At 40.8% G+C, this 15,429-nt stretch overlaps 1 protein-coding gene across 1 annotated transcript in view; it reads right to left on the bottom strand.

Moving 5' to 3' along the window:
• Positions 1–10,088, bottom strand: part of TMEM45A (transmembrane protein 45A) — a 108,157-nt gene extending 98,069 nt beyond the window's left edge. Inside the window, exon 1 of the mRNA XM_089910457.1 lies at positions 9,760–10,088. The gene's annotated coding sequence lies outside the window, so the exon portion shown is untranslated. The remainder of the gene's footprint in view (positions 1–9,759) is intronic.
• Between the last annotated feature and the right edge of the window lie 5,341 nt (positions 10,089–15,429).

The raw sequence follows: 15,429 nt of genomic DNA, 5'->3' as shown, positions 1-15,429 counted from the left end.
CAAAGCATATCTCACATCTCAAATCATTATGTGTTCTCTACCTGAACCTACTTTTTTATCCAAAGTCTGACTACATTTCATTAGCATTGGGGGAAGAGTGGGCAAGGCGGAGATGGAGATGGGAGAATGTAGGCAGAGCCAGATTACCTTTCAGCCCATGGTAAATATCTGGACTTTATGTTAAATGCAGTGGGAAGCCATTGCAGGGTTTAAGCAGGGGAATGATGGGACCTTATGTGTATTTTTAAAGAATCATCCTGGTTGCTTTGTGGCACATCCTGGTTGCTTTACAGGGGGCAAGAGTGAAAGCAAGGAGAACCCTAGGACAATGCTAGTGAAGCCATAGTCTGTGGACCAACGCTAGTAAGCAAACTGTTTACCATCTGCAACAAGATAATCACAGAAACTGACAGTAAACGTTTAGAAACTTTAAAACATTTTAGAGTAATACGACATTGCTGCAACATCCAAATAGGAGTTTTCATATTTTTACAAAAATGTCAAGCTTCACTGGACCGAGGGAAAAAAAATAAAACCAAAACCAAACTGATCCTTTACCACAGATAGTCTAATACACTGTGGCAGTAATTCAGGCCAGGGGTGATGGATGCCGGAACTAGGGTGTATCAGGCACAGAGGATACAAAGTGTTCACCCTCCCAGGATTACAAAGGATGGTAAGAGGAATCTGGCAGATCAGGACAAGGAATCTGGTGCACACAGAAAGACCTCTACCTCTGCTGACCAGCACTAGACTCGACTACTCACCAACCCTCTGAAAAGTTGCCATCAACAGCAGCTGCTTCACTCCTGAGTGTATTACACATGGCATAAATGTTAAGCGTTCAGACACTGAAATGAGGTTATCCTATGTTTAAGTCCTGACTTCATCACTGTGTGATCTTGGAAGAGTTACTTAACCTCTCTGGGCCTCAGTTACCTCATCTATAAAATGGGAATAATAAGAGCCTCTACCCCATAAGGTGTCCATGAAGATAAGATGAGAAGAACCCCGAGAAGAGGCTGACATCTCATAAATGGTCACTCAGCCATTAGTTTTTTGTGTATTCTTCTGGGAAGAAAGAGCTTTAAAGCATGATGACGGTTACATAATCTCTATCCTCCGTGGAGCACAGTAAAGTTCACAAAACCCTATCACATACAGTACTTCATGACTCCTCTCTTAGAAGTAGGGAGAGACAGGCCTGATTTTCTGATGAGAAAAATGAGGCTTAGTGTCCATACAGAGGTTCCCAACTTGCCCCAGGAGGATGAGGTATTGATTCATCCCTCTTCTCCCCACAGTGGAAACAACCTGTCCGAAAAGTCACACAAGCAGCAAGAAAAAAAACCAGATCACTGTGCTCTTCCACAGTCTGTCTTCATGCCCTTAGTGCATACAAACCGAAGGCAGAGCAGGAGGAGGAAAAGCAACACCAGAGATGGAGAACCTGGGGTTCAGTTCTCCTTCCTGCCAGCTTAAAGGTAAGGAGCATCTAGGTCTCTGACCCCAGTTCCCCCATTCTTCCTCAACTCAACTTTCTCTCTCCCCCTTATTACTCTCTCTTCCTCGGACCTTTATCCCCAAGGTTCAGCTGTGACATGATTTTGGTGTGAGTATTTTTCATGATTTTTTTCTTCTTCACTAACATTTTTAATGTTATTGAATTTTCATTATTTATTAAACATACAGTGTCCCTAAAACTGTCCTAAATGTGCTCCTTACTACCATACCTCTCTCTATTTTGGCTTTTCCTCTCTTCCTTTAAGAGTTTTTGACAATCATTAGTCTGAATTATTCCTGGCTTACAGAGAGAGGAAGCAAGAATCAAATAATTGGAGAAAAGCTCTCTGAGCTAAAGAAAGACTTGGGTCTTCAAATGGAAAGGACACATCAAGAGAAAACAGGATGTTAAAAAATATTTTTTTTTAAGATCCATACCTAGACATATCAAAGTGAAATTCAGAACTTTATACTTTTTTAATTTAAAGTGTAAGGATAGTAATTTAATATAGGGCTACTTGGATATGAAGGATGCCATTTGAATTTTATGAGAGTAGTTATTAATCCCAATATTTTGATATTTTAATCTATCATTTTGTCTGTAGAAGAATATTTTAGGAACTAATATATCTTTTTCTGAAGAAATACTTACCCAAAGTTCAAAAATCCCCTAAATTTCACTTTGGTTTCTTTTTCTTCTATTAAATTTATGACAAATGAAATATAATACTTTTTACTGAAAATGTATTTGGTGGTAGACTCTGGGCCAGAGATAAACACAGTGTCTCTACACAAGAAACTGGGTCTATCTGGCCTCCTAGTTGTTGACTCAAGTCATAAAACAGACTAAGTAGGATTTCAGGTCATTAGGAGGGAATTCAAATGCCTCCTAAACACCTAAGTTCCTACCAGGAAATGACACAGCCACGAGGGAATTTTGGCTCTGAAAACAGTGAAGTTAATGGGAGCTCTACATAATTTGGTGAGAAAGAGTTCACCTTTCATCTTAAAGAAGTGAGTTTTTATGGGAATGAGGCCACAAGGAACAGTGCAAGCAGTCTGATTTGAGAAGCTTAGCCCAATGCCACTCTTACTTTAAGTGGCTTGGTCTTCTATAGAAAAAGAACATTCTTCCATTTGAGCTTCACCTACTGTTCTCCATGACAAGATATGCCACAAAAATCTACACATCTCAGGTGACAGGTTGAGAATTGTATATTATACATGTATATGCTTATGTATGTGTGGAGCTAAAAAAAAAAACAAAGGCAGAACAATGAATATAATATGGTCTCATTTATATTTTAAAATTATATTTATGTTTAGATCTATACCTGTGAGTGGATTCTTGGAGAAGGTCTAGAAGGATACAGGCCAAACTACTAACAAAGGTACCTCGGGGACAGTAGCGAGATGGGAAGAAAGCAGGTAAGAAAAGGGGAAAACATTACTTTTGACTCTATACACTGTTTCAATTATTTCAGCTCATATAGATTACTTTTTTAATTCTAAAGCCAAAAAAATTAGAAGGGTTAAGAAAAAAGAAACAAACAAAAAATGAAAGAAGGAAAGAAAGAAAGAAAGAAGAAAGGAAGGAAGGAAGGAAGAGAGAGAGAGAAAGAAGGGAAGAGAGAGAGAAAGGGAGGGAGGGAGGAAGAAAGGGAGGAAGGTGGAAAGAGAGGAAGGAAAGCTATCAGCAATCAATGCCCTTTAACCATAGCAAAAATCTTTCTTTCTTGGAGAGAGTAAAAGTTATAAGAAGTAGAAATTTTGAGTAATTCTATGAGGAAAAAATTAGCACTTTAGACATAGTTTGAAAAATAAGTCAAGGATGAATCAATATTTTAATACTATGTCTATATGTATTCTAATGGTGTTTATATAGAGAACATTATAATGATTAATAAGTGAACTGCTTAGATAGCCACATACAAAACAATAAAGTCGGACCCTTACCTCCATCATATACAAAAATTAATTCAAAATGTATCAAAGACCCAAACATCAGAACTAAAACTATAAATCTCTTAGAAGAAAACATAGAAGAAAATCTTCATGACACTTGATTTGGCAATGATTCTTGGATATGACACCAAAAGCACAGGCAACAAAAGAAAAAATACATTAATTGGACTACATCAAAGGACAATACCAACAGAGTGAAAAGGCATCCCAGGGAATGGGAGAAAATATCTGTAAATCATATACCCAATAAATAGATAACATCAAGAATATATAAAGAACACCTACAACTCAATAACAAAACAAAACCTGACTTAAAAATGAGCAAAGAACTTAAACAGACATTTCTCCAAAGAAGATATACAAATGGTCAATAAGCACATGAAAGGGTGCTCAACATCACTAATCAGAAACACAAATCAAAGACACAATAAGATATCACTTCATATCCATGAGGATGGCTGTTATTAAAAATAAAAACAAACAAACAAAAAAACCCAGAACAACAAGTGTTAGCAAGGATGTAGAGAAATCGGAATCCTTGTGCATTGCTGATAAGAATATAAAATGGTGCAGGGCTTCCCTGGTGGAGCAGTGGTTAAGAATCCGCCTGCCAATGCAGGGAACACGGATTCGAGCCCTGGTCCAGGAAGATCCCACATGCCGCGGGATGTGCATGTTGCACATGCAACTAAGCAGTGCGCCACAACTACTGAGCCTGCGCTATAGAGCCTGTGAGCCACAGCTACTGAAGCCCCCGTACCTAGAGCCCGTGCTCCGCAACAAGAGAAGACACGACAATGAGAAGCCCACACATCGCAACGAAGAGTAGCCCCCACTAGCCGCAACTAGAGAAAGCCCACGCACAGCAACAAAGACCCAACGCAGCCATAAATAAATAAATAAAATTTATTTTTAAAAATAAAATAAAACGGTGCAGCTGCTGTGGAAAACAGTATGGCAGGTCCTCAAAAAATAAAAAATTGAATTACTTTATGATCCAGAAGTAATTCCACTTCTGGGTTTATACCCAAAATAATTGAAAGCAGGAACCCCAATAGATATTTCTACACCAATGTTCATAGCAGCATTATTCACAACAGGCAAAAGATGTAGTATTAGTCAGGGTTCTCCAGAGAAATATAACCAATAGGATATAGATATATAGGTAAATATATATGAAGAAAGAGAGAGAGAGATTTATTTCAGGAATTGGCTCACGTGACTGTGGAGGCTGGTAAATCCAAAAGCTTCAGGATAAGCTAACAAACTGGAAACCCAGGGAAGAGTTGATGCTGCAGTTCAAGTCTTAAGGCAGTCTACTGACAGAATTCCCTCTTCAAGGGAGACCAGTCTTGTTCTATGAAGGCCTTCAAATGACTGGATGAGACCCACCTACATTATGGAAGCTAATCTGCTTTACTCAAAGTCTACTAATCTAAATGTTAATTTCATCTAAAAATACCTTTACAAAAATATCTAGAATAATGTTTGACCAAATATCTGGATACTGTGGCCTAGACAAATGGACACAAAAGGTTAACTTCACAGACGGAAATAACCCAAATACCCATCAACATTTTGTTTGGGATAAACAAAATGTGGTATATACATACAATGGAAAATTATTCAGCCTAAAAAGCAATGAAATTATGACACTTACTACAATATGGATGAACCTTGAAGACATTATGCTAAGTGAAACAAGCCAGTCATAAAAGGACAAATACTGTATAATTCCACTTATAAGAGGTAACTAGAGTAGTCAAATTCATAAACACAGAATACAGAACGGTTGTTCCCAGAGGCTGCGGGGAGGGGAGAGGAAGGTAACAGAGAGTTATTGTTTAATGAATAAAGAGTTTCAGTTTGATGAAAAAGTTCTGGAGGGACTTCCCTGGTGGCACAGTGGTTAAGAATCCGCCTGCCAATGCAGGGGACATGGGTTCGAGCCCTGGTCCGGGAAGACCCCACATGCTGCGGAGCAACTAAGCCCATACACCACAGCTACTGAGCCTGCGCTGTACAGCCCGCATGCCACAACTACTGAAGCCCACGCGTCTATAGCCCATGCTCGGCAACAAGAAAAGCCACCACAATGAGAAGCCCACACACCGCAACGAAGAGTAGCCCCCGCTCGCCGCAACTAGAGAAAGCCCCCGGGCAGCAACGAAGACCCAAGGCAGCCAAACTAATTAATTAAATAATTAATTTTTTTTAAAGTTCTGGTTGCACCATAATGTGAATGTACTTGATGTCACTGAACTATACACTTAGAAATGGTTATAATGCCAAATTTTATGTTATGTTTATTTTACCACAGTAAAAAAAAATGAATTGCTTACATGTATAGGCTTTACTATGACGCAGACACCATGCTAAATGCCTTATATTGATTTTCTCATTTAATGCCTTTGATATTCCCATTTTATAAATAATAAAGCCTAGAGAAAGTGACTTGCTCAAGGCACACTAGTAAGAAGCAGATCTAGGGTTGAAACCCTTCATCTGACTCAAAAATCCATGTGCTCAGTCAGTGTGCTATACTGAAAAGAGTGACTACCTTAAGGTAAGGAGACAGAAAGCAAATTAAACTGTTTTTCAAGTAATATGTTAAAGTTGATTAAACATATTAAAATTTTTAAGAATGAATTCCCCCCAAAATATCGAATCCAGACTGGGTATGACTAATAATAAGACACCTAAAATAGTCCTTCGTTAACCTTCACCATGAGACATTCTTATCCCCAAACCACAGCATCTCCAGAAATAAGACAAGAAACCAGGCTGCCCAAGAAATAGGAATAGAAAGTGTACCTGGCATCTGCCCCATTCTTCCACAAGCCTTGGAACATTTCATAGTTTCTCTATTATTTTTAAATAAAACTACTGTAGTTCCATTTATATTTTTAAATTATATTTACGTTTAGATCTACACCTGTGAGTAGATTCTTGGAGAAGGACTGGAAGGATACAGACCAAACTATTAGCAAAGATTACCTCTGGAGAAAGTAGTAAAATGGAAAGAAGGCAGGTAAATAAAGGGGAAACCATTATTTTTGACACATACACTCTGTTCCAGTTTCTCAAAGGATTCAGTCATTCAACTGACATTACTGAATGTCTACCGTAAGTCCAGGGTCTATGGTGGTTCTGTTCAATCAAGATGAAAAGACAGAATGATTATCTGTAATGAGCTCCATCTAATAAACAAGTAACACATCTCCTGTCTGCATGTGCAACGCAGCCCATAGACAAGACTCAAGTTGGTATTATGGTCCCTGCAGGGAATTTTTACCAACCCCACTCCTCCAAATGGTCCCTCCCCCTCCAGTGATTCTCCCTCCATGGACTTCTTGACTACCACCGCCACAAACAAGAAGAGCAGCCCTGCTGTATTGCACCCAAGGCAGCATAGGCTAGTGGTGAAGGCTTGGGCTCTGGAGTTACACCGTCTGGGTCTGTGTCTGTCATTTGTACAGTGTGACCTTGGGCAAGTTTCTTAATCCGCCCATGCCTCTGTCACCTCAACTAATAGGTACCAACCCTCACAGGATTACTGAGAGGCTATATGAGTTAAGGCAGGTAAAGCACTCAGAACAATGTCTGTCATATATTAAGTGTTCAGAAAATCCATTACTCACAGATGGATCAAATAACCTTCTAGAAGCAACAGACTGTCCCAGGGAAAAGAAATAAAAGATCATCCAACAGAAGAGGGATCTTAGAGAACATTTTACAGATGATGGCACAGAGAGGGCCATAATGGCTCAATGTCTTGCCCAAGGACATGCAGGTGGTCCACGGCAGCATCAGGGCCAGACTCAGGTTCTCTCTGACACAGCACAGTGCTCTCGAGGAAGAGAAAGCAGAGCTCTCCAAACTGACTTGTCACTTAGGTGCATACTACAGGTCTCATCTACTTTAATACTTGTGCATCCTAAAGTTATAAGTATTAGCATGTGAATGCTCGATTCTCTGAGCAGCATGAAAAAGGGCTTTTTGGCACACACTGTGTGTGTGTAGGGGTTGGGGAGGGGTGCAGGTGCAATCACATCCATGTCAAAGACTTTAGGGCATGACCTGTTTCTGAAATGTAGCCTCGGTAATAGTCCAGGATGCCAGACCACTTCAGCAGAGCTCCAAGACAGCCACCACAGAGTGAGTCCGAAAAGTGGAGCTGAGACTCACTGGTCAGTCCTGCAAGGCCCTGAGGTGGGGGTCACTGAAGCAGTGGAGCAGATCAGGTAGGGTATGCTGGGCAAGGGGGAGAAACTGAGAGATGGATCATTCCAGAAACACCTCCAACTATGTAACTGCTGCAAGTTCAGCTTGTGACCCCCTACCAATCTTACTTCCCAAGCCTCTCCTTCCCCACAGAGAGGCTCTCCATGCCGCCCTCTCCTACCCCTCCCACTTTTCCAACCTTTCTACCTACTAAGCTCTCACAGATTATCCCGCATCACAACCCAACATCCCCCCAGGAGAAATTCACACTTTTCAGCCTCAGTGCATTTTTGCCCATGCTTTCCCTTCCTCCTGGAGTGCCTGCCACCTTCTGTTCTATGATCCCTTTCCCCTCAGCCAAAGCCATTTGGCAAAATCCTCTTCCAGAAATGCCAACCCTTTCTTGAAACCATCCTCTTTCCCAGAGGGAAAGATCCTCTTTCCCAGAGCCCTCTAGGTCTTTCTAAGGCACTTGATAAATTCTACCTCATTCCCCTCTCCAAACTCTCTCTCCTTTACAGCCATATACAATGCCCAATTAACAAGGGGTCTGCACTCAGTAAACACTAGTTGCTAGTGTAGAAGTCAAAATGCTGGCTGGGAAAACAAGTGCAGCAGGGGAAGCCAAAAAGGACGGCAATGGAGAGTGTGCACAACAGCAAAGACTAACTCTGTGCCAGAACCAAGGGTTTAACGCGCGTTAACTCACCTAGTTTTCAAGACAATCCCATGAGATAGGTGCTATTATCGGCACGTACAAAGGAGGGAACTGAGGTATGATGGGCTGAGTTACATACCCAAGGTCAAACGGCAGGGTTTTAAATTGAACCAGGCCAGCTGGCTCTTTATACTGATTCTCTGCAACACTGTTCCTTCTAACCCTACATCCCTGAAAACCACTTCACCTCTTCCACTCACAGTGTGCAGTGCCTTTCTGAATCAAAAACACACTTTGCAACTTGCAATTGTGGCACCTACTGCTTTCTAAGTCAAAAATTAAAGATCAATTCTGGCCACAAGAGTAAATAACATATGATAAAGTCTCAAATCTAAAACATTGCTTAAACAGAGACAATTATAGATGTTTGGGATGGAATGGGCCTCTGGCCATTCACCTAGCTCAGTATTTGCCATCATTTCCATTTTAAAGTCCTGAAATATATACCAGAATTATGTGCAAGCACAAACATCTAACAGCACTCTGAATATTACTCTGATAGAATTATGGGGGTAATAATATAATTATAAGCTTATTGATGCACACAGTGGTCTATCACGTTTAGTGTGGTTTTTTAACAATCATCAAGGAATTTGGGCCTACCACTAAGGACAGGAGAATATAGAAAAGACACTGAGCTACATTCACATGTAAGTGAAACAGTAATTACCTATATAATTCAGGATTTAAATAATTTAATATTAAATATCCCATTAAAGGAAGCAAAAGTTTTGTTAATTCTGAATAAGCCAGATAACTTTTTAATCTTCTGACGAAACGGGGTGGGGGGGACTTCCGTGGTAGTGCAGTGGTTAAGACCCCATGCTCCCAATGCAGGGGGCCTGGGTTCGATGCCTGCTCAGGGAACTAGATCCCACATGCATGCCATAACTAAGAGTTCACATGCTGCAACTAAGGAGCCAGACTCCCGAAACGAAGACCCAGCGCAACCAAATAAATAAATAAATACTTTAAAAAAAAACAGGGAGGGGGGATGGATAAAAATTCCAGCTTTACAAATGTATACCTGTTCTCACAGAAAGAAAATAGAAAAATAAATGTATCAATAGATTCAACTTTGAAGTTAGGAGAGGCTTTTTACAGGATAAGTTATTTCTGTTCCCAGAAAATTTTTAAATAGCATACGGATAACCCCAAAATTAAATTTAATTAAATTACATTAAAATGTTAGCAAAGCAGAAGAAAAGGAAACGAGGTTCTGTGCAGTTTGTGGCAGCAAGCGATATTTTTCTCTCCCTGATGAGAAGGCTTAGTGAGAACAGCAAAAAGACGCAGGGTAGAGATCACAGCGGGAGAAATAAGATATCCAGCACGTACCCAAAACTTACCCAAATCGGTCTTACTCAACGCTATTTTTCCCACTTTGCCAGTTTTAAATCAGACAGCGGCTGGGCTTTTGCTGTTGCTGTTTCTGTCCTTTTGATCCCAGAGCCCCATGAAAGTTAAACTGTGTGTTGGATGGGATCTGGCCCCGTCTCGCATTAGGGCGAAAAAAGTTTTAAACTTGGATTCCTGGTTGCTTCTTTGGAAAAGTGAATAAATAAGTGGCTCAAAGGAGAGGACGTGGGGGACGTGCTCAGCTGACGTCGGGCCCGCGAAGGGGCCGCACAGTTCCTCAGCGCAGCTGTCCAGATGTGCCTCATCTGGTTCCCCGGCGGGGCACGAGCCTCGGCGGCCACGGCTAGCAGAAGCTCCAGCTCATTGGTCTCCGGGGCTCCTCGCTTGCCGCCTATTGGCCGGCCGGCCCGCCACTCCCTCGGTCCTTGGGCCCGCCCCCCGCCCGCCGGGCCAGCTCGCTCCATCCTCAAGAGGAACCTGGAAGTGCAGCCAGGGCGCTGATGTGGCACTCGGCGGCCGCTGCGGGCGTGGGAGGGGCCCGGCCGGAGACAGGTCCTCCTCACCCAGGGCTTGCCCCTGTCCTGGCCCCTGTTATACCGATCCTTTCCGGCAGTTAGGCTGGTTTGTTTAAACAGGATGATTTCAATCTGTTCATGGGCTGAAATTAATGCGCGCCCCGCGCTGGCTTAAATCCCCAGCATTTCCGAGTTAAAGGGACTGGGGCTCAGGGATGCCCACGCCCCCAAAGGGCCTTCAGGCCATGTCTCAGAACTTCAGTCTCCCCTCTTTATCCAGGGAGCGAATAATGAAATTCAAGAGCCTGTTTCATGGGGACAGTATTCTTTTGTTGGAAGAAAAAACTTAATGAACCCTTCACCGAAGTCCTCATTAACTAGAAAAGTCGTTCTTTCTGCAGAGAAGCCCAGGGCTGATTAGAGGAGTGACTTGGAAGACTTGGTTTGTTTGGAATTTTTGTTGGGTGGTGGCTGTAGGAAAACAAGAAATGTTGCTTTGTTCTGTGAGAATGTAGACCAAACGATGCTTTGATCCTGGGGAAACCTTTGAAAGATTGATTAGTTTGGGAGAGTGTCTGCAAATCAATCACCATTATAATTTGAGGGTGTTGACAGAAATGTGAGCTCATTGAAACATTAAGACAGCAACAGCTACCTTCATTGAGCCACACACCATGAACTAGGCCAGCCCCTATACTTACAACCACCTTACGAAGTACATATTAAAATTATCTCCACTTTCAGATGAGGCTACCAAGACACAGAGCAGCCTCTCCCAGCATGCCACTGAGGTTTCCAATATTTGTTCGCAACATGGGTACATAAACGTACCTGCCCTTTGCCAGGAATAGGTGAGTCAGAGTTTATTGTGAGTGCCTCTACCTTCTGATGTCCAAAGCTTTCACTTCATAGATAATGTCCTCTTGGTCAGTCTATTTGTTATCTATTGCTATGTAACAGATTACCACAAATGTAGTAGCTTGAAACACCACACATTTACTATTGCAGTTTCTAAGGGTCGGAAGTCCAGGCATGGCTTAACTGGATCCTCTGCTCAGGGTCTCACAAGGCTGCACTCACAGTGTCTGTCAGGATGCATCCTCATCTGGAGGCTGGAAGGGGGAAGAATCTACTTCCAAGCTCCCTCAGGTTGTTGGCAGGATTCATTTCTTTGCAGCTGTAGGTCTGTGTCCCCAGTTTCTTTCTAGATATCAGCTAGCAGCTGCCCTTGCCTCCTAGATTCTAGTCTCATTCTCCTGCAGTTTCTGAAAACCAGGAGGTGGAGGTCATGGGGGTCCGCCTTAGAGTCTGTCTGCCACAATGGGCTAGTCAGACACCTCAGTCTCTATAGCCTTGAATCCATGTCATCTCACCTCCACAATCCCTCCAAAAATTCAGAGCCCCACTCACCAAGTAAAAAAATACGTAAGTGGATTCACAACACTCAATCCCTCTGGCAGTCAAGGAAACCCACAAAGGAAGATTGGCCCTTGAAATTAGTCATGAGTTTGGCTTTCTGGGACATCCGTAATCTGATAATGGTACACTTTTAACCCAAGAGTTACTCAACAATGGGCTGATAGTCAAGGTACATGATCAAGCTTCTACATTCATTACCATTGACAAGTATCTGATATTGTTGACCATTGGAACTGCTTCCTCAAAAATCTACTAAAAAAAGATTTCTGGAGACTTCTGCTTTCAAGAATATGGAGTAGATATAATTTTCCCTGTTTCTCCTGCTAGTATAATACCACCAAAAATCCTGACTTTACATATAAACAAACATAAGAAGACTCTGAAAGGTTGAAAGAAGAGGCAGATGGGCTAGGAATCTAGGGACCCAAGGAATGCCATGATGGTGAGTTCCCTGGATTTTCTCTTTGTCTCACTGATCCAGACTTGGAGCCCAGCAAAAGCCTGTTGTCTTTTGTTGTTAGCCAAAAAACCAGGAAGCAGGAGCCTAGAAGGACAAAATAAGTTTAGACAGTAATGGCTATGCTCCAGCCAAACACCCCAGAAGAAACTGTGGCTTCCCCCACATCCACATCAGCAAAGGCCAAATGGGGTCCTAGACTTCCACCCTTGCTATAATAAGGTGAAAACAAAGGGCTAGTTCTTTGAAAAGATCAATATAATAGACAAACTGCTAGCATGACTGACAAAGAAAGTAAAGAGAGAAGACACCAATTACCAGTGTCAGGTACAAAACAAGGGATCTCGTTATAGACCTTGCAGGCATCAAAGAGAAAGTAAGGGAATACTCCAAACAACTCTACACACATAAATTTGCCTTAAATGAAAGGGACAAGTTCCTTGAAAAACACAAATTACCACAACTCACCCAATAGGAAATAAATAATTTGAATAGCCCTGTAACTATTAAGGAAATTTAATTCAAATTCAAATACTCCTAAAAAAGAAAACTCCAGGCCCAGATTGTTTCACTGGAGAGCTCTACCAAACGTTTAAGGAAGAATTAACACCAATTCTACATAATCTCTTCCAGAAAATAGGAGAGAACACTTTCCAATTGACTTTGTGAAGACAGTATTGCTCTGATGCAAAACCAGAGAAACACAGAATAAAAAAGAAACTACAAACAAATATCCCTTATGAATATAGGTGCAAAAATATCAGCAAATAGAATTCAGCAATATGTAAAAATCGTTATACACCATGAGCAAATGTTTTTTTTTCCCCAGGGATGCAGTCCTTGTTTAATATTCAAAAATCAATCAATATAAACCATGACATTAACAAACTAAAGAAAAAACACAAACATATAAATCAACATAGAATAAGCACATTCAACAAAATTCAGCGTCATAAAAATGCTCGGAAAAATAGAAAAAGAGAAGAGAACTTCCACAAGAGCAGGTACAAAAAACCCACAGCTAGCATTATACTTAATGTGAAAAACTAGATGCCTTTCGTACATACTTTGTGATTCTATTTATATAACATCCTTGAAATGACAAAATTATGGGAATGGAAAACAGATTAGTGATTGCCAGGGGTTATGGAGATGGTGGGGTGGAAGGGAAATGAGTGTGACTATAAAAGGGCAAAATAGAGGATCCTTGTGTTGGAAGAGTTCTGTAGTTTGACTGTATCCATGGGATAAAGTTGGGATATTGTACTATAATATATTTGCAAATAATAATGCAAAATGTTACCATTGGGGGAAACTGGTTAAAGAGTCCAGGTCTCTCTGTATTATTTCTTACAGCTGTATATGAATCTATAACTATCTCAAAATAAAAATTTTAATTAAAAATGCAGACTCCCCTGAGCATTCCCAACAGCTGTCAACAACCCTGGTCTTTCCAAGGACACTATGTGCATCCCCAAGACTGTACTTCTTGAACAGGAAGCCAGGCATTAACTTGCCTCTGTCTCCAAAACACAGTGACTTGCATCTTAAGAATGCTCATAAGAGACATACAAGTGTTTAACCAAACACCACCAAGCCAATAGTGTTACTTGTAGACCATGTACATCTCTCAAAAACAAGACTACCTATCCTACTTCGAGAAGCTTCCCCTAGGTATAAATGACACATTACTAATATTTTTCCCTAAAATAGGAGTTATCCAATTAGAAAAGATGGTGCAAATTTTACCCCTTACTTTAGAAGAAGTGATCAGTGACTCCACTTTGATCCTCAAAGGCATTCAAGTCAGCTTTAAATCAGTGGTCAGGAATAAAGATGGCCAATAGGCACAGGAAAAGATGCTCATCATCGCTAATTATTAGAGAAATGCAAATCAAAACCACAATGAGGTACCACCTCACACCAGTAAGAATGGCCATCACTAAAAAGTCTACAAATAATAAATGCTGGAGAGGGTGTGGAAAAAGGGAACTCTCTCACACTGTTGGTGGGAATGTAAATTGGTGCATGCAGCCACTATGGAAAACAGGGAAATTCCCTGGTAGTTCAGTGGTTAGGACTCGGCATTTTCGCTGCCAGGGTCTGGGTTCAATCTTTGGTCAGGGAACCAGGATCCCACAAGCTGCACAGCATGGCCAAAAAAATTTTTTTAATTAAAAAACCAAAAACAAACAAACAAAAAAGAAACCAGTATGGAGATTCCTCAAAAAACTAAAAATAGAGTTGCCATATGATCCAGCAACCCCACTCCTGGTTATAATTAAATTAAATATAATTATATTTGTAATTATATAATATAATAATTAAATTATTATATTATATAAGTATATAATTATATAAGTATATATAATATAATTATATACTTACATAATGATAATTATATAATATAATTATAATTAAACTGTAATCTGAAAAGATACATGCACTCCTATGTTCAGAGCAGCATTATTTACAATACCCAAGACATGGAAACAACCTAAATGTCCATTGACAGATGAATGGATAAAGAAGATGTGGTACATATATACAGTGGAATATTACTCAGCCATTAAAAAGAATGAAATAATGCCATTTGAAGCTACATGAATGGACCAAGAGATTACATTACTAATAGTTTCATTGTTCTTGTGACACAAATGATTTCAAGAAAAATCGAACAAGTTTTTACTTTTAATATGGTATCTCACCCTCCCCAAGCTCTGAGAATTAATTTTTTTAAACATTTGCAAGTCTGGGTTTTAAATGGCCTCTTATTTTCACTTACATTTTTATTACTATGGATACCATAATTTAAACAAAATTTACAACCTAGCGAGGTTCAAGTGAAGGCATTTAGGGTGATGTGGCTGTGGAACTCAGGTTCTGTGAGGAATAATGGATGACACAGAAAGTTCACCTGAGGAACCCCACGGGATGGACCACGGGGCAGAGAAAGTCATGAGCATTCTCCTCTAGGAACTGTAGTGACACCCTTCAGGAGAGGGACTAGACCTATGCTGCAGGGGACTAGAGCGAAAGAAAAAGACCAAGTTCCATGTGGAAGATTGCAGCTTCCAAAAGGAAGATTGCAGCTCAGTATGAGAAAGGACCTTATTTGCAGGGGAGGGGAGGCAGGCTAACAACATCAGTCACGAGAGCTTTAACACAATGAAATCGGCTGCCTTCCCAGCCCTGGCAGTCATCTAGAAAAGACTGGCTTAAGAAGACGTGGTATGTACATATACAATGGAATATTAGCCATAAAAAAA

Source organism: Delphinapterus leucas, chromosome 4, assembly GCF_059928025.1.
Source record: "Delphinapterus leucas isolate spDelLeu-1000000601 "Yukka" chromosome 4, BTC_Dleu_Yukka2, whole genome shotgun sequence".
NCBI lineage: Eukaryota > Metazoa > Chordata > Mammalia > Artiodactyla > Monodontidae > Delphinapterus > Delphinapterus leucas.
This window is presented reverse-complemented; position numbering and strand designations above follow the sequence as displayed.